Below are 24,888 nucleotides of genomic sequence, written 5' to 3'. Positions count from 1 at the left end.
CTCTCAGAACCCCAAAAGCCACTTTTCATGTGCAAAAATGATAGTAAAATGAAAGAAGGAAAAAATACTGGAAACAGGAAAGGCACATGAGTAACAGAATGGAAAAGCAAAGGCACATGGATAACAGAATGGAAAAGCAAAGGCACATGGGTAACAGAATGGAAAAGCAAAGGCACATGGGTAACAGAATGGAAAAGCAAGTATGACATGATAGGAGTAAATGTTGAAATTGGTAAGAATGGAAAGAAAAACTAAGTCAACCCGTGTCATGTCCGCAATGGTGAAAATAAAAATAAAAATATCAACTTGTTAAACCCAGCAAACCCTTTAACAGTGTAACAGTTAGGAATATTTCCAAAGCAAACTGCATCCATTCCCTCCAATACAGCTCTTTTGAGTGTGTACCTTTAACTCCCAGTGGTGTGGCTTGAGCCTTTAGAAAATGAAGTTATCACCTTAAAGTTCTAACAAATACTAATTGAAAAGATCAAATATCAATACAATTGTGTTTGCCATCATGTTTGCTTCAAGACAAAATATTCTAATACCTTGTATCTAGCATGGTTTTGGCATTATTAATGCAAATACAAACAAGAAGTATTTTACTCCTAGAGGCGCAGTATGAGGTAACTGCAGAAATGCCTGGAAATGTACTCGGCTGTAATGAATTAAGTGATAGTGTGTCAAAATTCAATGCCCTTTCTAACCTGGAGTTCACAGCAACCTATGTGGAATTCTTCACTGAGACCCTGTACGACCATGTAAATGGCTGCATAGAGGCTGCTCTACCTAATAAAAGCAAGCCCAAAACAAACTCTAAAAACATACCGCACTGTTGGAATCCTATTTTTAATAGGGTATATAACAAAAGGAAAAAGTCATGGCTAATATAAGGAACAGAAAGTCCCATAATGATGAGATCTCTAATTAAACTAAACAGGAAATTAAGAGGACTAATTAAGTCCAACAAGGCCAATTACAAGGTAAGGTTAGCCTCCCAAGCTGAAGACAACCACAAGGCCTTCTACGGCTATGCCCATAACCTCCAGGGCAGCACACAGTAGTGTGGAGAACTGGTGCTCAGTGTTGTCACCTTCACCAAGCAGAGTGACATAGTGAATCTTCCAGCTGGCATTTTTTTACAATATCCCATTCAGATATAGTTGACAAACTCACTGAACTGGGCATAAGCCCCTACATAACTCCCTGGATTGCAAAATGTCTCAAAGACCGGTCATCTGTGGGGTACCTCTGGGCTCCATGCTGGGTCCACTCCTATTTGGCAAATACATCTCAAATGTAAAGGCTACTATCAAGGGCCTTTGGCTGTCCAAGTTCACGGATGACTGCAAATTGGGTGCTATCATAGAATCCCCTCATGACACAAACATCTTACATGCGGTTTAACACAGACAAGGGACTGATACCAATTAACACTAAGAAATGCATTCTAATGCCTTTTGGGGAAATGGCCACCCAGGCTAATTACTCAATCGATAAAACATGCCTAAGAGCTGACACAGTAGTTAGGGATCTGGGAAGATATGTAGGCAGTAATCTGACTGTGGACCAACATGTAGTCAAGGTAGTGAGAAAATCATTCAGTGTTGCCCAACTTATACGTAAAGGCATGGCATCCAGGTCCAAGGAAGTCACAGTGCCACTTTATTCATCCCCATCATCGAATATACCTGACTATGCAACAGTTGGAAGGCACATGAAGGTTCCTTACCACAAGAATCCAGGGTATAAACATATTGTCCTATATGCAGGGCCGGTGTAAGCATTTTGGGGGCCCCCAGCAAATGTCAAGTTGGGAGCCCCCTGGGCACTTTCAGTCTAAATATCACCCTGTCACTGCCACCACTTCTATCCATCTTTTTAGTTCATGCTTCAGGCTTTTAGGAGAAGTACACACAGACTGACCTGTAGCTACAATGATCTTATTACAACAGACATACATACCACACTGTGTTGACCCATCTCACAAAGGGACATTTTACAGTTACTGGCATTTAGGTGTAACAAGGATGCATTACAACAACTCTATGTACAGGGGAGAACTAATGTGCAATGGAACCAAAGGCACTGCTTACTGTTTCAGCCCCGCACAAAAAAAAAAAAAACACACCCTCCAGAGTTTCCCCTCTGTTTCCCCCATGTTGGGCTTCCCACTTATGCACAATACTTTTTTTTCTTCCATTTCTCACATTTTACCTTTTTTCTTCAGCTTTTTTATATATGCTCTAAAGTGCTTTTTAAGTTTATTTTTTTTTACCCAAGGATGGCTTGAACAGAAATGATGATTAAGGAAAGAAATTCAATGTTGCTGTTCAGCTTTAGTTTTCCTTCCGTCTTTTCAATATACTTTCTTGACCAAGACAGCACAGTAATAACCATTTAGGAAATAACTCAATTAAGCCGGTGCCCCCAGAAGCCAGAGCATTTCCCACCCTTTTAATCCAAAGTGGCCTAAACAAAAATCGTGAGTAAGAAAAAAGAATTTCAGTCTTATTTTTTTTCTTTCAATGAAGACAAGTTGTATTCAAGGCTTAAAATTCAAAGCTGACAAAAATAGTAGCTCAAAATAAATTAACAAGTCAATTGTTGTGAAGATACACAGATCATGTATGGGAATACTGCCTGCCTCCCTAATCCTCACAAAAAGACAGTCACTGCCTATGCAACCCTCTGGTGTTAGATTGGGATGAAAGCAGAGATTCAAATGGCCACAGTCATATATTTCAAGTGACTTCTGAAATACATATAAATAGCATGCCTACTTACTCTTCGATCCTAACCCCCAAAGGCAATCAGCTGTATATGTGCCTGATGTTTGATTGTGAGGAAAGTGAAAATAAATAATGACTGCAATAATGTACTCTACTTTGCTGCTACCGGGCAGTACACTGCCCCTGCATGAGCTAAAGTAACCTTCTTTGTATACCTCTGAGGTCTGTTAGAAAAGTAAAGGAAATGATGACCACACAATCCCCAACACCCACATAACCTACAGTAAGTTTCTGTACACAAACATCTGAGCAGGGATGTTTTAGAATGTTTGTGGTTGAGGACAGAGGCTATTATCAGTTTTATCCTAAGAGGATCATATCATATAACTCCATTCGGGCTAAAGAGTGCAATCAGAAAATGAAAGCATTTTTTTCTCATCATTTTTCCTCAACCAAAAACAGCTTTTTTGGGGTCCCCACAGTCAAGGATGATTAAAGGAGCCTCCTGTATCCATTTATACAGTTTAGGGAGTGGGGGTCACCAGATTCTTAGAAGATCTAAGTGTCTGAATGCTCTGTGATATATTTTATGCTTTACTTTTGAAATATAATCACTTGTTAGCTACATTTTTATTGATACCCTGAAGAATAATGTGTGTGTTCCGGCATTATTGGATATGTGCATTGATTAAAATCTGTGATATTTTTTACACACACACACACACACACACACACACACACACACACACACACACACACACACACACACACACACACACCACAGCAATGCTAATTTTGTACTTATTTCAGCAAGTACATTGTACAACATTAGTACTGCTACACAAGATCAGTGACTGCGTTTAGCAGTCATCAAACAGCAACAGAGATAAGTCACTTTTATTTACCTCAGTGAGGAGTAAATTAATACCTATCACTATCCCTGATTTCACAGGTATTCCTGATTTTGTCTCATAATTTTGCTCTGTCACAATAAATCCAGTCATCAGAGTTTTATACTTATCATCTAAAAATGCATGTTGATGCAAAATGTGTTATTATCGTAACTTTTTTAAATGAATTAGAGTGATATATAAAATGTGTTCCTCATTTTGAGACTTTATTATGCTATTATGTTTATCACTGAACAGAATTCTTCAGCAAAGATGTTGAGAGTTACAATATTAGTTGTTCTGCCAGTATGTATAAAAACCTTGAAGTTGAAACCATTTCTGAAGATTAGAAGCATCAGCTCTTCTTAAATTCCACAGTTTGCAATGAGATCGGTCACCCTGGGCTGCTGATCTCTGTAATGCTTACTTTGCTTATGTTTATTACAGCTTTGCCCTAACAGGGTCATATCACAGTCCTGTTCAGGTTAAAGAGTATAATTGAAACTGAATACATTTTTTCTCCTCATTTTTCCCCAACCAACAGCAGTTTTTGTGGGGCCCCCACACAGTTATTGATGATTAAGGGGCCCCCTCCAGCCACAGTTATTGCAGGTACCTAAAACTGGCTATGTTGTTAATTTTAGTGAAGAGGATGTCCACCACCAGGGCTTAACCTAGGCCTGGGCATTATGTCATTGGTAAAATATTTAATGAAATTGTAAAGCTTGTTACTTGACAAAATGCTGTTACTATAACTAAAGATGTTTGAATTTTGAAGGAGATAAATATGAGTTATTATTACTTACCTGCTTTTTTAAGTATACAAGATTGCTGTACTAGCTGTTGTTGGTTTGACAGACATGTTACAAAATATCAAGATAAGATAACTTGCTGTGGTTGGGGGCCCCCCCAGGACCAGGGAGCCCCCAGCGACCGCAGGGTTCGCTGATGCCTAAAACCGGCTATGCCTATATGGATCACCTTAAAGCCCTGTTTCTATATTCAGTCTCCTTCAGGTTACTGAGAGACAGCCTATGTCTGACATACAAGGAATCCTAGTATTCAGTTCTGATGGACCTTTTGCACATCTGCAAAATGAACAGAATCAGAACCTCTAGATCAAGGATTTAAATTTTGCTTGCAACATAAATCGCACATGTTGATGGGACCAATGTATGTCTCAGAGGATCCCCATGCTCTGCAACAGGCTCCACATCCATCTGAAGCAGAGTCCTTCCCTAATCTTATTTAGGCATAACCTTGACCAGTTGATGGGAAATCGGAAATTCACTGCAAGCTGGCTCACATATCTCTTTCAGATGGAAAGACAGTAACTTTACCCAAACTAACATACCACCTCGTAACCTTTAGAAATTTCTTATATAAAATATCCCCCTCCTAATAAATGCCCATGTTACGTAGGGATGCAGCTGGGTTGGGTTGTGTGGCTAGGTTTATAAAGGCCCTGGTGGTCATTAGCCTAGTATATACCTGTGGAACCTATGAACCTATAAGTCTGATGACGTCAGTATATGATGAAACTTCTTTTGTATATGTTTAATAAGTATATTTTTTCATGTTGTCATTTTTTTGTTTTGTTAACAAATAAATATGCTATGCAAATAAAGGAAAAAGATGAAGGAAAATGCATAATAATGTCACAGACAGACAGAGATCATTTATCTGTGTATCAGACTCGCATAAAAAGCATATTACGAGAATCACATCTAGGTCTTTAGGAGTATGCATTTAACATGTTAAAACACACCCCTGTACACTGTATAAAATGCTAGCCTGGAAAGTGTTACACACATGTATTGAAACACTTGAATTCATTTGAAATGCAAGCAGGTAATAAGTATAAAAGGGTGGTATGATATCCTGTCTGTATCAGCAAGTGAGGGCAAGGAATGTTCTTCAAGTTGTAAAACCTAAATATTTAGGATGGCAGGTCTATAATGGGAGAGCACTTTTACCCTAAAACTGGCTGGGTATTCTATTATTTTGCCCAGCGTCTGACTGATTTTATTGACAAAAAAATGATAAACTATATATAACTATATAAATGCCAAGCTAGAGTAACAATATCCCATATATAATGTAAAAAATGGGTCTTCACTTTCTGTATCTAATATTACCTTTTAAGTAGCAGAGAATGATCATTGACAGTTTACTGTGGTATGTAATATATCCACATCCTTGGACTTTTGGACTTGTTTAGATGAGTATTACCTTAGAACAAATGAGAGTTTTATTGAAAAAAGACTGGAGAGTGGCATACTCTCTTCAGGATGTCTGATAAAACTTCTCCACCTGCTGTTAATATTTATTTCAAAATCACTAATGGCTGTATCCAAAATTTGATGCATACAAGATAGGAATAACATAAAAAATGTAAAAGTAAACCACCGAGGTAGAGCTGTAAAGTAAACAAGCTGTATAACAGGAAAAAAGGTTCTACTTAATTATGAACTAGTACCATACCCCAAGCATTAGCCTATAACAAATAATATACATAAATTATTGACAAAATCCATCAGATCTCATTGAACTAAATATGAAAATAAACTGCTAAATTATTCTAGTACTGCATCAGGAAAATTAAAACAGAAATCAGGTATTTTAACAACTGATAAAACTCATCTCTGCTTCAGAATAAAATTGTAAACTTGTGTAATAAATATGAAGCAGTTTTTCAAAATCTGGAGCAATAAACAGAAACTTTATATCTCAGTTTGATTTACAATGTCTCACATTACAGAAGACATGTTCATATCAATAGCCAATAAAATTAAAAATATACTATGAAAATGAATGGGTCTAGATAATATTCTGAATAGCTTCTTGTATAAAATCAGTAAAATCCTATTTAAACCATTATTTCTTTGCCTCAATAAGATATTTAAAAGTGAGTATATATATTAGATCTCTGGTGCCAAATAATAGTAGTTCCCATATAGGGTCTATATTACACGATCAAAAACACTTGTCTTCGAACACGTAATATTCGAACCCAAAACATCGAAAACACATAATCGCCACATCCGCAGATTTTTTTCTTAGGGAAAAAATTTGTGAGGCTGTAAACAAAGCAGGCTTCACCCCCCATAGCCCCCAACATGGGGGGCTGCGCCCCCCACAACCCCTAACTAAATATACCAACTCCGAGATCGCTCAACGTTGGGGAACAGGGCAAACTGCGAGAACGGTCAACTGAATTTTTTCCCTAGGAAACAATTTGCGTACGTGGCCATTCGCAGTTTAGTGTTTGCGATGTTTTCAGTGCGACTATTATGCTTTTGAAGAACAGTGTCTTTGATCACGTAATAGGGAACCCCCATATACAGTTATGGGATAACCAAAGACTCCCAAAACTATCGGCTAATCAGCTTGACATATATGCTCTCAAAAGTCATAGAGGGAATCATTTGGGATTTGATTAAAAAATGCACAGGTTAACAAAAAAAAAAAAAAAACTACTTACTGAATTAACCTGATGTAATTTTCCTAATGAAAATCTTTTATTTCTGTATTATGTAACATCTATTTGAATTGTGCAATATGTGTTTGTGCTATACAAAATTTGTATTTAACATTTAATTGAAATGTATATTATGGATCTGTGCTCTTTCTGTACTATGTATTTGTATTTCTCTGGAGCTTTTCTCCCCAGGACTCCATTGAAAATGGGCTTCTTGTGGCCCAATGGACTATCCTAGAAAACAAACTGTAACTAACTAAATAAATAAATAAATAAATAAACTATTTCTCCTTGATAAGAACTAGTAAGGATTATCCTCTAATTTTTGTTTTCTACTTTGAAGAAGCAATAGTCCTGTGGGATGATCTGGCTGAACAGGTGATGTACCTGATCCTGGACAATGCTTATCATCTGGTCTCCCTTGTGAGAATTATCAAGCTAGAACTGTACACTGATATATTATTCAATGGGCTGAAAACTTGATGACACTGTATTATTACTACTAACGGCAGAGGCAGATCCTAAATGCTTTATCATATGTGCTTGGCTGGTCCCCTCATATTATCTATGGTATGATCCAAGTTATTCTCAGCAGGGGTAGTATATAATTATCAGCTATGGAGTGGGTAAGGCTGATCTTATGCCAAATGAGATAAGTCGATTCAAGCACTAAAATGGAACTTGGATAGGCATGAATTGAATGACAAAGGCAGTTAGCCCAGTACTTACCTATGAACCTATATATCATACCAGGGTAGGCGGCTATCTGATTCAGCAAAGCTGACCATGTGCACCTGACAGGGCTCTGTGCTGGGTCATCTCCTGTATTGACTTTTCTTCATGTCACCCATAGATTTCACTCTGCACACAGAGCACTGTGCACTGTATGGCGTAATTGCATTTTTAACAGTTGATTCATCACTGCTTTAGAGCATTGCCTGATGTGATAAAATCGTCTTGTGTTCAATATGAAAAAATGCAGCTATCCTAAAAATAAAAGATGCACTTATCTTTAGTTTTGGAAGAAGAAAGCCATTTGACTGTATACAAAAGAGGTATAATTGTCCATAATGACTTTACAGTTCACGAAACATAAAGTAACTCAGAATAAGACAACAAAAATGAGTGGGCATATACAAACAATCTTCTGTGATTGTACAAATTCAGTAGTTCCTTATTGGCAAGGATCTTGTATGACAACCTTTCATATAAATGGTATGCCCTTAAACCATCTTGTACTGACTGAAAATGTAGATATCTTCCTGGTAAAGAACTACCTTGTGTTTACTCTATTTTGTAGACTTCCAGTACATAGTAGTGTTATCTTCAACCTTCTCTTAGGTTTTATCAAGTTCCTAATTCTTGGTCAAATGCTAAACACTTGCAGCGCAATAAGATGGTAGATGATAAACTTTATTTTGACCACAGTGTTGCAACTTTGGTTGCAAAGACTCATGAGTGATTCACATGACACTTCAAGGAATTTCAAACTGCACCAAGGAAGTTAACTTAGAAGTATACATTGTACTGACCCACACCATTATACAATGCTGTGTGACATTTTGTAATTTCTGCACCAAACATCTGATGCATCTTGCAAAAAATGGAAGGATTAAGGATAAGGAAGACTAAAGGGTGAGAAAACACGAACTATTCAGTTAGGCTAAAGGGGTTATACCTTCACACCATGGCATTTTGAATTTTCAGAGGGGACCTCTGTCTTGCCTTCAGCACAGTAACAGTTTTGTGTATTGTTTGAAAAGGTGGTATTACAGCATAGAGATGGAGGGGCAACCATATGGGTAGCCTTCTACTGAAAATGAATATTAATGTGAAGAAAAGGAGCACCATAAAACAATATATTGAAATTACTGCCTTCAGATGTAGACTTGATGAATATATAAAAGAGAGAGAAGATATCAATATGGTAAAATTGCAGTCAGGATTCTAGCAGTCATTAGCCTGCAAACTTTGAGACTGTCACATATGAACACATAAGCCATTACCGTTGTGGCTTTAAGTCACAAAGTGACAGTAGCAACATCTGTCAGTCTTAATCTGACCGCCGAGTAATATGTCGCTCAGAGTAAGATGGGTTTACACAGAGAGAAGTGAGAAAGCATATCTGATATTTCAAAAACAGTAAATTAGGCAATAGGAATGCTCCGAAAGATTAAAAATTTTAATCTGATGAAGTTCAATACAGAACAAAAACACAGTGATAAAGTTAAAGTGTTTTTTTGTTTTATTCGTTTGTGGCACTCTGTGTATAATAAACTACCTTGCTTGGACTTTTGCAGCATTCCTAGTGCCTAATTTACTGAGATTAGTTGGAGCTTTCTGCTCTCTTTGGGCACTGACTTTGGCTTCATATCTGATATTTGCTGTTTCAGCCATTGCCTGTGCATTATATCTTAAAGCCAGAAAGGGTATTGCAGTATGATGGACTTTTCTGTGGTAATAAAAAACTAACAGCAGCACTTCAAGCCAAGGGTGTCCTACAAGATCCTTACCCATGAAGAAGTAATGCATTTGTACAAGGTAGGCAGTGATGAATATGGTTTATGTCCTTGATTCATTTTTAGTGTATCTCGCAGGATCAAGCATCGAAGATAGACAACTGGGGAATGTTTCTTTTATCTTTGGTGTTGCCCCCTGCATTTCCTAACTTAATCAGACTAAGTCTTGGATAGCAAAACATTTTAGCAAGTTAGAACATATGCAGATCTTCTGTTCAGCTAAACATGATTGATCATTTGTGATTCACTGAAAAGTCAGTTGAAAAGATAAATGAGTACAGGGGACTTTTTTGAGACATGTAGAGTGCAAAGGTCCTTGTGGAGTGTCTACAAATTACGAGCACCATGAGATACCAAGGCATGCACAGACAGGTCTATGACAATTGGTCAAAAGACCAAATTGTCGAAACACATATAGTCTGCAATTTGGTTTGTCCAACCATTCTGATTAAGATCACAGTACAGTAAGGATCAGAGAATTTACCCTTTTCCCCACTGTAGTGTAATCACAGAGTTGGTATAAATAATTAGCAGGGGGTGTGGGGAGTGCAGGGGGGCTTGCATCCTTGCAAAAATGTTGTTAGTGGCTGTTGAGTAGATTTATGTCAATTTTTGATTAACTACATTGTCGATCATATGATCTCAATCATATGGGTTTTGACAATGTGTTTTTTTCAATAAACTGACATAGATCCTGCATAGCCATGTCTGAAATAACAAATTAAGCATCCCATAATCCCATAGGCGATACAGTTTGTTTCTCCCAGACATTGGTATCTGGGATGTGGAACACGTTTGTGTACACCAAGATGAGGCACTTGAAGGAGCATACTATGATTTTCCATGCCATTGTATGTTATTAAACTGCAGACGCACATACACACACACATACACACACACACACACACACACACACACACACACACACACACACACCTATGACCCATTATAGTACCATTTTTCAACTTGCCATTCATAGAAAAATAAGATTTGAAAAACTAAAAAAAAGAGAAAAAACACCTTTGTTTAGCATGGGAATATATATAAATATACTATAGTCTCATCATTGTAAAGAAAAGGGAGAAAAACGGGAAAAAATCTCCCAAAAAAGCACTCCACTGGCTTGCACAAGACAACACATGATGGTGAAATCCACTGCAACATTCAGTTTTGAAAATGAGACTCCTCATTGAAAACCATGTCAATGATGCCTAATAAAGCTCATGTCAGATGTGTATTTACTTCCAAGAGACTCTCCAGTATTCCCTAGGACACAGAGTAACTTCTTCCTGTTTCATTTCTCCAAGTCTTTTGGGTTTCTAATACCATGATGGGAATGGACTCCATTCCTAAGTCAGGGTATAATTAAAGTTCATGAAATTAGTATTGCTTCAATCTTTGATGTTAGCCAAAATACTCTTCACAACCTCATGTCGGTCAGGATTTGATGTGGGAATGGTTAAAGAGAGACAAGCGGAAACCAAATGGTGAAAGGTTAATAATGGTAGCCTAGGATAGTGGACTACGAACATAATGGTTTACAAAGTCCATTGAACATGTGGGAGAAACAGACAAATGTAGGTTCTGTAAAAAAGAATTGGAGACCATCACACACCTTATTGTTGGGTGTGATACTCTCATGGCAGAGGGCTTGTACACTGAAAAGCACAATATTGTGGCAATATTGTTGCACTGAGGTTTGTGCAAACAGTGCAATATAGAAATAGAAGAGTTTTTTTTTACAGAAAAGAAGGTTAAGGGTGACAGGCGAACATGGTACTGCTTAAAAATAAAGGTCACAGGCGTCAGCCTAGAACTAAAGAAGTATAATTTCACAGAGAGAGAGAACAAGCCTGAGTACCTGATCATCATGATGGTCTACCTTTGTATGTGCTATGATATGACTCAATGAAAGCCTTTATAAAGTCACTGGAGAAATAGAAGAGACAAGGAGAAAGCAGGCTGGGTAAAGTAAGTTTACATAGCTAGTTGCATACAAAAGGTGGACTAGATAAGCAAACTGACTTCTACTTTCTCACATATATTTTATGTATGCAGCTATGCCTTTTTTATATTTAAGTTATGTATGCTATAATAAAATTACTGACTTTCATAAGGAAAAGAACATTGTCATTGCCATAATTAAAGTGGAACATTTGTTTTGGATTTGTTAATCTTTAGAACCTGGTGTTCATTTGCTGTTCAATATGAGAATGATCGTATGTCAATTGTTCAAATCTTTAGCTTTCTTTAGAGATGTTGTCAAAGTCCGTTATATTGAACGTAAGTTTAATCGTTCAGTGTACTGCCAATATTTTTTGGTTATGGTGTGTTAATGCCAGTTTTATCTGCAATGTTTTAATTTAGGATTAACACTAAGCAATGTGGTTTACTTATTTAAAAGTCATTTTTGTCCAGCTTTCTTCTGCCAACTAATATCACAAGGTGGATCATTTACCTGAATTGTAAGACGTATATAAACTGAACAATAGGAATCATTTGAGTGCAATTTTTACAGTGGATTGTGTTTTCAGAATTGTATCCAAGTCTGTGAGTTCAGTTGTAGAATGATCAGAGTAGGAAAGGTTAGGCAGTGGCTGTTTTGTAAATAAGATCACTGCTGGTATGATTTCTAAGTTTATGTTGGTGGCTATTCATTTCTTTTGGGAGATTTCTCACTTCTTCAGAGGGGGTGGATGCTTGTCCCCCATATCGGGTGTGGAGGGACTTCCCTTCTACAAAAACAGTTAACAGTTGATGTTTTAACTGTCCTCCATTTCCTGATTTTGGATTATTTCAGCTTCATTTAAATCTGATTTTGTTTTAAAATTGTTCAATGTACATTTTGTCAATATAATGGATTTAGATGGGGTCCTGTTTTATGCTCATGTCCCAGAACTCTAAAAAATTAAGTGCAGATGGAGAGACCTATGAACCTATGTAATGTCTAAAACTGCTGTATCTCAGAATATTCCCCCTTCTTTGAGGTACACTGATATTGGAATTAAATCATGTCAGAGCGGATCCAGCACTAGGGTATCAATGCAGTTGTTTAGGGCCCACTGGCTGGAGAGCTACCACAACATTTACTTTTTAATTTAAAAAAAAAAAGTTACATGTCTTCTGTAAGTTACATCCCTGCATGCATCACATTTCCATACGTGGAATTTAAACATACAAGAAGACAAATGTTCCATCTGTAAAGGGTGTGTGCGTGTGTGCGTGCATGCATGCGCGTGTGTGTGTGTGTGCGCGCGTGTGTGTGTGTGTGTGTGTGTGTTTGTGTGTGTGTGAAATGCCCTAATTATGGATGGCAGGTTAGTTACTTTGCTCTTGCTGAAACTACGTACTTCAGTTACAGGAGACAAGCCTGAATCCTCTAGACAAACGACCAGACAACTCAGAAATATGTGTTTCAGTGTATTTTCAAGGAACTGTGACTTTCACTGCAGTTTCAAAGAATTGGGAGCTTCACTGCATTTTCAAAGAATTGGGAGCTTCAAGGGAAGTGAAGTTTATTGCTGCTTATGCTAACTCTATTTTCAGTGTGCAACTGTTTTGTTTAGCAAATGCTTGTCACTGTTTGTGCTAGTGAGTTTAAAAGCAGTGTTAGTTGTAAAACAGGTAGCATACTTGCTTTTGATGCAAACCTCTGTGGGTTCTACTCCTGTACCACATAGATGGATTGCTGATACTTTTTTGTACTTTAATGGGGGTGGGGTGCTGCAGTCTTGAGTGTGTTCTCCTTTGGATGAGATGCCTAGTAACTGTAAACCTGTTGTTGGTTTTCCATCCATTACCTATTGCAATATTACCAGATTATCTATTTTTGTAATGTAACATAGGCAGTTTATTCTTCAGGGATAACAGGCAGTGAATTTGTAAATAAAACACTGGAATATAAAGTTGTTTGCCAGCAGCAACCTCTTCATTTGTTACAGATCTCTTTAATGTGTAATTATTCAAATGACTTTTACTTCTGCAGAGATTGTGCATACTGACTGATACTGGTGGACTGTAATGACAAAGGTTTGAGTAGCCTTTTATGGTTGAAATGCTCTGAAATGGGCATTATTATCATTATTGGTTTACATGTTTTGTTTCTTTGCTTACTGGAAAAAAATATTCAAAACTACAAATGTAAAACAAATCGGAACAAGTGGTGCTGGATTATACAAGGAATATAACTTAATACAATCAGGAAGGTGAGTCAAACAACACATGCATATAGGCATGGTCCAAAAAGTGGGCACAAGGGGTCTATAGTTTGAAAACAGCCCAAAGGTAAACTTAATCCACTCGCCAAGATGCATATTCTTTGAATGTGGATTTCAAAGCTGTTTCAGTTATTGTGAGTTTCAAGGGCAGAGGAGTTTACTCTTTATGCTCAGTCTGTTTTCATTTTGAGATTGTAGTGTTTTGTTCAGCAGGTGGTGTAGTGGTTAGCATTGTCACCTCATAGCAAGAGGCTCACCGGTTCGATCCTCGGCTGGGGTACCTTCTGTGCGGAGTCTGCATGTCCTCCCAGTAGTCGTGTGGTTTTCCTACGGGTGCTCCGGTTTCCTCACACATCCCAAAGACATGCTGCAGGTGGATTGGACACTCTAAATCGACCCAATGTGTGTGTGTGTGTGTGTGTGCCTTCTGTGGAAGGTTGGGCGCCGGGCTGGCAACTCGACACTGTACAACTCCACTGCCAATCATGAGCAGACAGATGATCTGCTGTGGGTGACCCCTAACCGAGAAATGCCGAAAAAAAAGAAGTGTTTTGTTCAGCAAATGGCTCTCAGTCATACCTCTCAACTTCTAAGTTCAAGAAATCTGGACAAAGCCAAACATAATGGGGGAGAAAGACCCAAAAATAGAAACAATTCTTAAATATTGCTCTTAGAAAGTTGATAGAATAGCAGGTTTTGCATTAGCATGCATTTTTCTGAAGCATTTTTCTGAAGGGTATGATGTCTGAAATTCAAATGCCCATCATAATTTGCTGACTTCAGTCCTCAGTGATTTGCCAGAAAACCACACATTTTAAGAAGAACACAGCAAAAAATAAAAGGCAAACATTTGGATATTCTGCAAAAATCTGGACAGTTGAGAGGTATGCTTCAGTGTTTGTGCAATAAAATTTGAAATAAAAAAGTTTTAAATTAAATCCAAATATCTGCAATCATTGCAGAAGTAAAGAAGAAAATAGTCTGTACATTGACAGGTTTGAACAGTGGTTATGGTAAGTGGGGAGAAATAACCAAGTAATAGGACGCTAGAATGGCTGCCGGGGGGGGGATGCTGCTGTTGTATGTGCGTGTTGGGGGCAGATCCATTACCCTGTCTAGGGCTCCATTTGATCATGATCCAGCTCTGAGTAGTGTGGTAGGTGTGTAGGTAGCTTACCCCCATGCAAAATTATTTTAACGTGTAACAGTGAGTTTCACACTTTGCTGTTACAGTAGTACAACTGCTCTTAATTGTTCTGAATTTCGAGACTCAGCTTGTAAAGCTGCAAAATTCAAAGTTTCTCTACTACTAATATATCACTCTATATTACAAAATCAACCACCCTCCCACTTTCTAATATCTCCATAGTTAAGCTGCCTCTTTTTATTTCTTAATTGCTAGAAATCTCAGGTAATATTACAGCATCTTTTGCAATGTTATATCTCTCTCTCTCTCGCTGCCTATATGTAAGCCCGTGTCTATTTCGAATGAATGTTCAGCTGAACTGTATGCTAATCAACCAATCTACAATGGAGGAGTTATTCAAAAAGCTGTAAAGCAACCGTGTAGATTTCGTGCTTGATTTCCCTGTGAATTCCCAAACCTATTGGAATACAGCCAATCAAAGGATTATACACAGAAACAATGTTAGGGGCTGCTGTTGCTTTAATTCATGTGCATGTGCAACAGGCTGAAGTCTATGCTGCTGCTGCTGTTGCTAATAGAACAAGAAAGAGAAGAGTTTTCAGACCCTGGGTAGCTTATCACAATCTAGGTGATGTGGAAATTGTAAAGATTGTAAAGCACTACATGGTGGACAGAGACACACTACAGGAACTCTGCAACCTCTGTCATCTTCAACTCAGAGCCAGGGTAAACCAAGGGGATCCCATTCCAGTGGAGACAAAGGTATATGTAGCATTAGAATTTTAGCTACAGGTACCTTTCAGAGACCAACAGGGGACATGCCTGGGGTGTCACAGGCATCAGCATCCAGGACTTGTTGTGCAGAGCTGGAATCTATTTCAAACTGATAAGTGCATATTTTGCCACTTTATACACTTGCCTATTATTTATAGTGGTGCTGTATTGTTTCTGTTTCTGTCTCTTGTGTCTCCACTGTTTTTCCCACCCACCCTCTCTGTTCTTGTCTTGGTGTTAGTCTTGGTGGCTTTGAAACTGCCCGCCCCTCTTGTAAGTTTGTATTTGGATACTCCTTCTGGGCCTATCTCATTTGCTCAGTCAACTGAGTGCAGTGAGATCATAGGCACTCCTACTGTGTACAAAGAAAGCATTTGAGAAGGACAATCCCTGTAGCCTCTTAATCCTGCTGTGTTCCCTCCCTCAAAAAAAAAAAAAAAAAAAATATATATATATATATATATATATATATATATATATATATATATGGGTCCCCTTCACTACACCGATACACCACAAAGCCGACACCCAAAACACCGAGACCAAAAGACCGAAAACACACAATACCGACAACTCACAAAACCGAACACCATAACACTGACACCCAAAACACCGACACACAAAACGTAAACTACACATTACACACAATTATATATGCACTAACCTTAACCTAAACCCTAACCCTAAGGTCCGACACTACCGCACACTTACCTTACCCGCACCCTAACCCTAACTCACTTAACCCACCCCTAAACCTAAAGTCCATCACTATCGCACACTTACCCTACCTGCACCCTAACCCTAACTCACTTAACCCACCCTTAAACATAACGTCCGTCACTATCGCACACTCACCCTACCCGCACCCTAACCCTAACTCACTTAACCCACCCCTAAAACTACAGTCCGTCACTATCACACACTTACCTTACCTGCACCCTAACCCTAAGTCCGAAACTACCGCACACTCACCTTTCCTGCACCCTAACCCTAAATCCCTCACTATCGCACACTTACCTGTCCGCTCCCTAACCCTAAATCCCTCACTATCACACACTTACCGAGTCACGCTCACACGTTGCCCATGTCGGTGTTTCGGCTGTCAGGATTTCACCTTGTCGATCATCTGTGTCGTCGATCTTTTGGTCTCGGCGTTTTGGGTGTCGGCTTTGTGGCGTGTCAGTGTAGTGAAGGGGACCCATATATATATATATATATATATATATATATATATATATATATATATATATATATATATCTGCGGGCTGTTATCTGTTCAGTTGTTCTTACTCTGCACTTATTACTGCTTGTTAGTAGCCTTCTAATTGAATGCCTTCTGCACTTGTTTTTTTAGTCATTTGTTAATTTAATTGCATTTAATTAAACTGTATTTGCCGTAATATTGATATACGTGTGCCAGCTTGCACTACTGCCTTTGAATTGTATTTACTGCTGTTTTAGCTGCTTTTCTGTGAAAAATAAATTCCTAGCTTATTTCCTGCCTTTCCTGTAACTTATCTAGTCCACATACAGACTTGCTGTATCCAGGTCTGTTTGTAAGCTCCTGAGCCCCCCAAGCCTTTCTGTGTTGGAGGGAAGCCTTCTAGCTTATCAGTGGGAGTGGTAAGCACTAGGTAGCCTATCTACCACAGGAGAAGAGGTTTCTGGCCCAGAAATTATAGTTTATTGGCCATTTGGGAAGCTCTTCCATCTCTTTCAACCTTCTGATTCAAAAGCCTGTGTTTGTGCTTGTTTCTTGCCTTTCCTGTTACTAGTCTAGTCCAGGTACAGATTTGTTGTATAGGGACTCTTTGTAAACTTCTGAGCCCCCCAAGCCTTTCTGTGTTGGAGGGAAACCTTCTAGCTTATCAGTGGGAGTGGTAAGCATTAGGTAGCCTATCTATCACAAGAAGAGTGGTTCCTGGCCCAAAAATTGTAGCTACTGGCCATTTGGGTAGTTTTTCCCATCTCTTTCAACTTTCTGGTTTAAAAGCCGCACTTGTGCTTGTTTCCCACCTTTCCTGTTACTAGCCTAGTCCAGATACAGAGTTGCTGTATCCAGGATTGTTGGTAAGCTTCTGAGCCCTGCAAGCCTTTCTGTGTTGGAGGGAAGCTTCCTAGCTTATCAGTGGGAGTGGTAAGCACTAGGTAGCCTATCTACCACAAGAGGAGTGGTTCTGGCACAGAAATTGTAGATTTTTGGCCGTTTGAGCAGTTTTTTTTCCATCTCTCTCAACTTTCTGGTTTTAAAGCCCGTGTTTGTGCTTGATCCCCACCTTTCTCATAACTAGTCTAGTCCAGGTACAGATTTGCTGTATCCAGGACTGTTTGTAAGCTTCTGAGCCCCCCAAGCCCTTGTGTTGGAGTGCAGCCTTCTAGCTTATCAGTGGGAGTGGTAAGTACTAGGTAGTCTGTCTACCACAAGAGGAGTGGTTCTTGGCCCAGGAATTGTAGTTTATTGACCATTCAGGAAGTTGTCCATCTCTTTCAACTTTCTGGTTTAAAAGACCACATCTCCGCTTATTTCCCATCTTTCCTGTAACTAACCTACTGGAAAGCACTAGAAAGCCTTAAACTGATATAAGCCTTCTACCTTAAAAGGGAGACTTTGGAGTGATTGAGTATCAGTTTTCTGTATTTTCTTGCTGTACTTAACTGTTTTCCACCTAAATGCTGATTTTCCAGCACTTATTGTGATTTAAGAGCTTGTTTTTTTTTTCACATATTGTACTTATTTGACTGCCTGCACTTTTAAAAAGTTGTTTTTATTTAAATTGTTTAACTGTTGTAGGCTACACATTAAAGTGCGATAGCCTTTTATGATCACTTGTAGTCGTTTAAAGCTGTTTTAAGTGTACTTTTTACTGTTTTTGCCTTATCTTTTCAAAAAAATAAATAAATACATTTCTTGTTTCCCACCTTTCTAAGCTAGTATAGTCCAGTTTTCAGGCTAGTGCTGAATTCAGGGCTGTGTTACAAGTTTCTGAGTTGCCCATACCTTACTTGGATAGAGGGAAGTTTCTGTGTTCACCAGTGAGAGAGGGGAACTTTGAGCAGCCATCTGTCCCTGGAGGAGTGGTTCCAGCCCAGAGGTTAGTAGTTTAAAAAACACGTTGCATGGTTTTGTGTGCCGGGCAGCACCGGTTAGCTAGGGTTAAATTATTCCTGGCTCCAGTAAGTCTCCTCTTCAGTTTTTCACTTGAAACTAGTCTAACTCTCAACCTAAGCACTCAAAAAGCATCCTACAGTCCAGCACTTGCTCAGACCTAATAGCAAGCACTAATATACCCCGACACTTGACTGCCCAGCAGGGCAAGGCTCTTTATCCACCCCTCACCAACCAAGCGACTAAGCAGCTCACCCTACTATTCAGGCATGACCAAAGGGCAACTTCAGGTGTACTCTCCAGTCCAGCTGGTGAATCTGGGTATCCTGAGGCAATGTTACAACTGCCTCATGTACAAAGACAACCCTCTCCTCCTACCACAAAACACTAACATATGTGAGAGATGCAATTATACAGCCAAACTGGAGGCTAAGGTATCTCCACCCAAGACTGGAACAGACAGTCATGAGGAGAAGGTTAACACTTGTGCCACACCTCCAGCCTCACATAGACTTACTAAACCAGCACTGGTAAAAAATACACATAAATACACAAAATCATACTCGGAGGCTCTAAATAAAAACCTGCAAAAGCATCAGAGAACTCCAAAGCAGACACCCACAAAACATACACCTCCCATCACAAACCAGACAACACATAAAACACAAAATCAATGTGCCGCACAATCACAGCCCTTAAGGCAAAATAACATACCTAACACACTAGTAATAGGTGACTCAATAGTCAGGCACACTGATGCCCAACTCACTAGGCTGGACAAGGAGAAGGTTACTGTTAGCTGCCTGTCGGGAGCCAGAATCTGCCACATAACACAAGCACTCAGGTCACTGCAGAACAAGTACAAATATGACTCTGTCATTGTTCATGTTGGTGTGAACGACATGAGCCGTACCTCCCTGGACTACATGAAAAGAGACATGGAAAAGCTCTCTGATCATGTAGCCCAGGTGGGTATGACCCTGACCCTGAGTAGCATCCTGCCCTCACCAAGAATGATACCTCAGTATAAAGAAAAAATGATCAATTTCAACAATTGGCTAAGCTTCTGGTGTCATTCAAAGTGAATCCAGTGTCTGTCAGCCTGGGATGACATGCTCGACAAGCCATGTTGCTTCGCAAGAGATGGCTTGCACCTGTCACCCCTTGGCTTTCGAATACTGGCCAAGGCTCTTGCTGCCCTCATAGTGCCTTTTTTAGGCAAGGCTCAAAATTCAAATCCACCTCCGTAAACAGCACAAGTAAAAAACTGAGGGTTATGCTACTCAACGCCAGGAGTTTAAATCTCAAAATGTATGCGCTCGAAGCACTCCTAAGTATGGAGAACGTCGACGTCTGTGCAGCAACTGAAACCTGGTTCAAGGCTCCAGAGAGCCACTCCAGCACTACTGGGCTGCAACTCATACCACACATTTCGGCCACAGAACACGGACTGAAACACAAAAAGAGGGGGTGTATCCATATTCATCAAGGATACCCACACCTCCAGGTTAGTGGCGCAGCATGATACCTCTGAGATCATCCATGTGCAACTAACATCGGGCAAATCTGCAATGCAAATTGTGGCTTGCTACAGATCACGCTCCATGACCCAGGACCAACACTCCACCTTTCTGGAGAGACTGGAAAACATGAAGGTCCTACCGAACACCTGGATCTTGGGAGATTTCAATTACCCTACCATTAACTGGGAAAACTACTTGAGTACAAACTCCCAGGCTCAGTGCTTCCTGGAATTTATCAACTTAAATGCCCTGGATCAGCTGGTAAACTCCCCTACCAGAGGCCACAACATATTGGACCTGGTCATCACCAACATGGGCGACAGGTGCTCCGTACCGGAGGTCAACCCATCACTGGTTAGATCAGACCATAAACTAATCACCCTGGATGTCCACACCCCACCACCACCCCCAACCAAGGAAACCACAGTGAAAAATTTTTCTAAAGCAAACTTCACCTTACTTAAGTCAGAGGTGGTAAGTTTCACAGCCCCCACGCTAAAGGATAACACTGCCCAAGATGCAGAATCCTTTACAATTGCACTCTATGAGCACCTACAAGGATGCATGGATCATGCCATCCCTAGCAAAACCAAGACTCACTCCCCTAAGAGAAGGAAACCAGTCTGGTGGACCCCTGCCACAAACAGGTTATACAACAAAAGGAGGAAACTAGTTCAGAAAAAAAGCAAATCCCAAGAAGGAAAGACATCCCTGATCAGTATCAGTAAGAAACTAAGGTCCCTCATAAAATCATCGAAGGCTAACTTCGAAAGAAAAATAGCCAAGGACACGAAAGATAACCACAAAGCCTTCTTTAGATGTGTCAAAAATCTAAGTGGCAACTCGCAGATATGCTCTGAGATAGTGCAAAATAGCACAAAATATACTGAACCTACTGATATTGCCAACATACTGGCAGATAGATTCAGTGCAAACTTCACCTCCCTCTCACCTTCAAAAGGGCTCACAACAATACCAGAAAAGTGTAGTGTCCCAGAAATCACAGAAGCACAGGTGAAAACAGCCCTTTCAAAAGCCAAAAACACAGCATAAATGGGGCCAGATGGTGTCCCAGGCTGCATCTTGCACGAACTACAGAACAAACTAACCCCCCACCTAAACAGGCTGTTTAACCTCAGCCTCTCTACAGGCTACATGCCCATAGAATGGTGCACAGCAATGGTTATTCCACTCCACAAAGGAGGAGCCACAACTGATCCTGGTAACTACAACCCCATAAGTCTGACTAGCCTGGTCTGCAAGGCTATGGAGCACATCATCATGGAACTCATTAACAAAGACATTGGGAACCTCCAAACACTTGACCCGACCCAGTTCGGCTTTGTTAAGGGCAGATCATGCCTACTAAACCTGGATGACTTCTTCGAGACAGTTACCAAGACCATAGACGAGAGAAAGGTGGTTCACACAGCCTACCTTGATCTCGCCAAGGCATTCAACACCATTCCTCACTCGGGTATTATAGAAAAACTCACCAGCCTGAACATAAACTCCTATGTCACAAGATGGGTTGCCAACTGGCTTACAGATAGAACTCACACGGTAAGAATAGCGGGCTCCAGGTCTGATTCTAAACCAGTCACAAGTGGTGTCCTGCAAGGCTCAGTTCTGGGACCCCTACTGTTCGGCATATATTTCTCAGAAGTACAGGCAAACATAGGAGGACTATGGCTAACCAAGTTCACCGATGACTGCAAACTGGGAGCCATAATTGACTCTCCGGCTGACACAGACATTCTCCAAAAAGGCCTTACTGAGACAGACACCTGGTGTCAAAGTCATGGCCTCAAGCTAAATGCCAAAAAATGCAGAGTCATCCCGTTTGGGAAAAACAAAACACCCACGAATTACCACATAGGCGGCAGCCCCCTTAATACAGAAGAGGTAATAAGAGATCTGGGGTCCCAGGTAGATAGTAATCTCTCCTTTGACAATCATATTGCCAAAGTAGTTAGGAAATCCTTCTATGTGGCCCATCTAATTACTAAGGGGTTCGCATCCAGAAATAAAGAGGTTATAGTGCCCCTCTACTCGTCACTCATCAGACCCATCATAGAGTACAATGCCCCATTTGGGATGTACCTCACAAGACACTTCCAACAGCTTTAAAGACCACAAAAGCACCTCACCAAGAGGATTACTGGCCTCAAACATATATCCTATGCAGCCCGGCTGAAAAAACTCTGGCTGTACTCAGTGGCATATCGCTTACTCAGAGGTGATCTCTGCCTGATTTACAAAGCCATGACCAACTCAGAATTGATGGACATGCTCCACCTAAAGAAATACAAGTCACTGCGAGCCATGCACTCTAGTGAGCTAAACCTCGCCACAACAATAAATAGTACATGCTGGAGGGATAGATTCCTGTCACAGAGACTCCCCATGCTTTGGAACAAAATTCCTAACTACATTAGGCAAAGCCCCTCACTAACACTCTTCAAGAGAAGCCTTGACGAGTGGATGGGTAACAGAAAGTACATCCCTGGGATCACTTCATTGGCTCTGCTTTACAGAGGCTCAGTTAACTAAACAATGGGGTGGTGAAAGCCGGCTCACTCTGGATAGGCTTATAAATGCCCTCGGGCAGATAGCCTAGTACCTACCTATGAACCTATGAACCTAATCCTCCATCAATTCCTGAATGCTATGCTAAAACATATATTTTCTCTGTACTCCTGAGGATAGGGCCAGAAATATTCTGAAGTTCTACCCTGTAACAAACTACCTTGAAGTACTGGGTGCCATAGATTTCACACTTGTAGAAATTAAGGTATCACCTGGAGAACAGGAAAGGCTCTACATTAATAATATAGGCTTCCACTTTCTTAACTGCCAAGTCATGTGTAATGCCAAGGGAATCATCTTGAACATGTGTGCTGGCAACCCAGGCAATTACCACAACTCATATATCTAACACACCTCCCAACTGTATCAGATGTTCACTAGGGGGGATATCCCCACTGAGTTATTTATTGGGGGCTGCAGGTTATGTACTGGAACCATAGCTGATGACACCCATCAGAAATGCACACACACCTGCCAAAGAATGCCATAATGAAGCACACGTTCAAGCCAGAAATATCATAGAATGTGTGTGTGGGCTGCTGAAGTCATGGTTCCAGGGCCTTGATATATCTGGGGGAGCCCTGCAGTACAATCCACATATATGTACCAAAATATTCACAGTATGTGCCATGCTACACATCATCCTGAGAAAACAGCAGGATCAACAAGTGGAAAGGGCACATATCCCACCACCAGTGACAAGGTCACCACAGCCACACTCAGGTGAGTAGTCAGAGGTGGAAGCAGCAGCTACTGTAGGTGTATGCAGATGTAGGCATGCTCAGTATGCCCTCACATTGGCTAAGAGACAATGCATAGCACACTCACTCATCACCTAAGGGCCTAAAACCTTTCTCCTACACACACACAAACACACGCACACACACACACACACACACACACACACACACACACACACACACACACACACACACACACACACACACACACACACACATGCACACACACACACACACACACACACACACATATATATATATATATATATATATATATATATATATATATGGTAACACTGATGCCAGCCAATTTGCACAACCTTTACCTACCCATGCAATAGCTGTGTACTGCTTGCATCAGACAGAGTCAGCCCTGAACTAACACTGTGTCAACTGCTGCATTTACAAGGTAAGTGCTGAACCTAGAGTATATTGTGTAATATAATGGTGGCTGGTGAATTCAAATCAAAGGGGGGCTGCAGGAGACAGCTGACTGGGTAGGGTCAATGGGAAGGGGTGCAGCCAACTAGAAAGGGGAGGAACTATGCTCAAAACCACAAAAACTGTAACTTTAATTAAATACGCTGCCCTGGGTGCCAAACCGTCATTATGAGAGTCCAATTAAGACAAAATGAAGTGTAGAAGAAAAAAAAATATTTCAATGCATTGGCTGCATGACAGCTTACTTAATATCTAGATGGAAGCAAAAAGGTTGTGAGGCATGAAAAAATAAATTACTTTTTAAATACATTGCTGGAATGCCAGTCAAAATCAAGTATAAGAAAAACAAGCAGCACTCAGCTCAAACCACTTCTCCTTGCACTGCAGTTCTAATTATAATTTATATTCAGCTTTATTAAAGTACCAAGTAACATGCTGAAAGTAGCAATGTCTGTGATACCCCCACTTGTAAAAATGTTTCTTATTCAAAAAAGACCTGCTGCCTGACAACCATCTGCTTGTTTCATGGGGAAAAGATGATCAAAGTAAAAAATGAAAAGCAAACAAGAAATAAGCTGAAGATACATTGCTTAAAGGATTACTGTACAGGTAATGGACTGCACATGATAGACTGGCATTCTGTTTGGTTTGCAGGTAAAGCCTGCAAAGATGACTGCAAGTCTCCAACAAATGTAATGAGATTCTTAAAATAATGTAATCCTGTACTTT

At 40.0% G+C, this 24,888-nt stretch overlaps 1 protein-coding gene across 1 annotated transcript in view; it reads right to left on the bottom strand.

Moving 5' to 3' along the window:
• The window catches only part of LOC122805984 (vomeronasal type-2 receptor 1-like), a 136,927-nt gene that overhangs the window by 91,964 nt on the left and 20,075 nt on the right, over positions 1 to 24,888 (bottom strand). The window lies entirely within an intron of this gene.

Source organism: Protopterus annectens, chromosome 7.part0, assembly GCF_019279795.1.
Source record: "Protopterus annectens isolate FY-2018-M chromosome 7.part0, PAN1.0, whole genome shotgun sequence".
Lineage (NCBI taxonomy): Eukaryota > Metazoa > Chordata > Ceratodontiformes > Protopteridae > Protopterus > Protopterus annectens.
The sequence above is the reverse complement of the archived record's forward strand: the minus strand, read 5'-3'. Positions and strand labels throughout refer to the sequence as shown.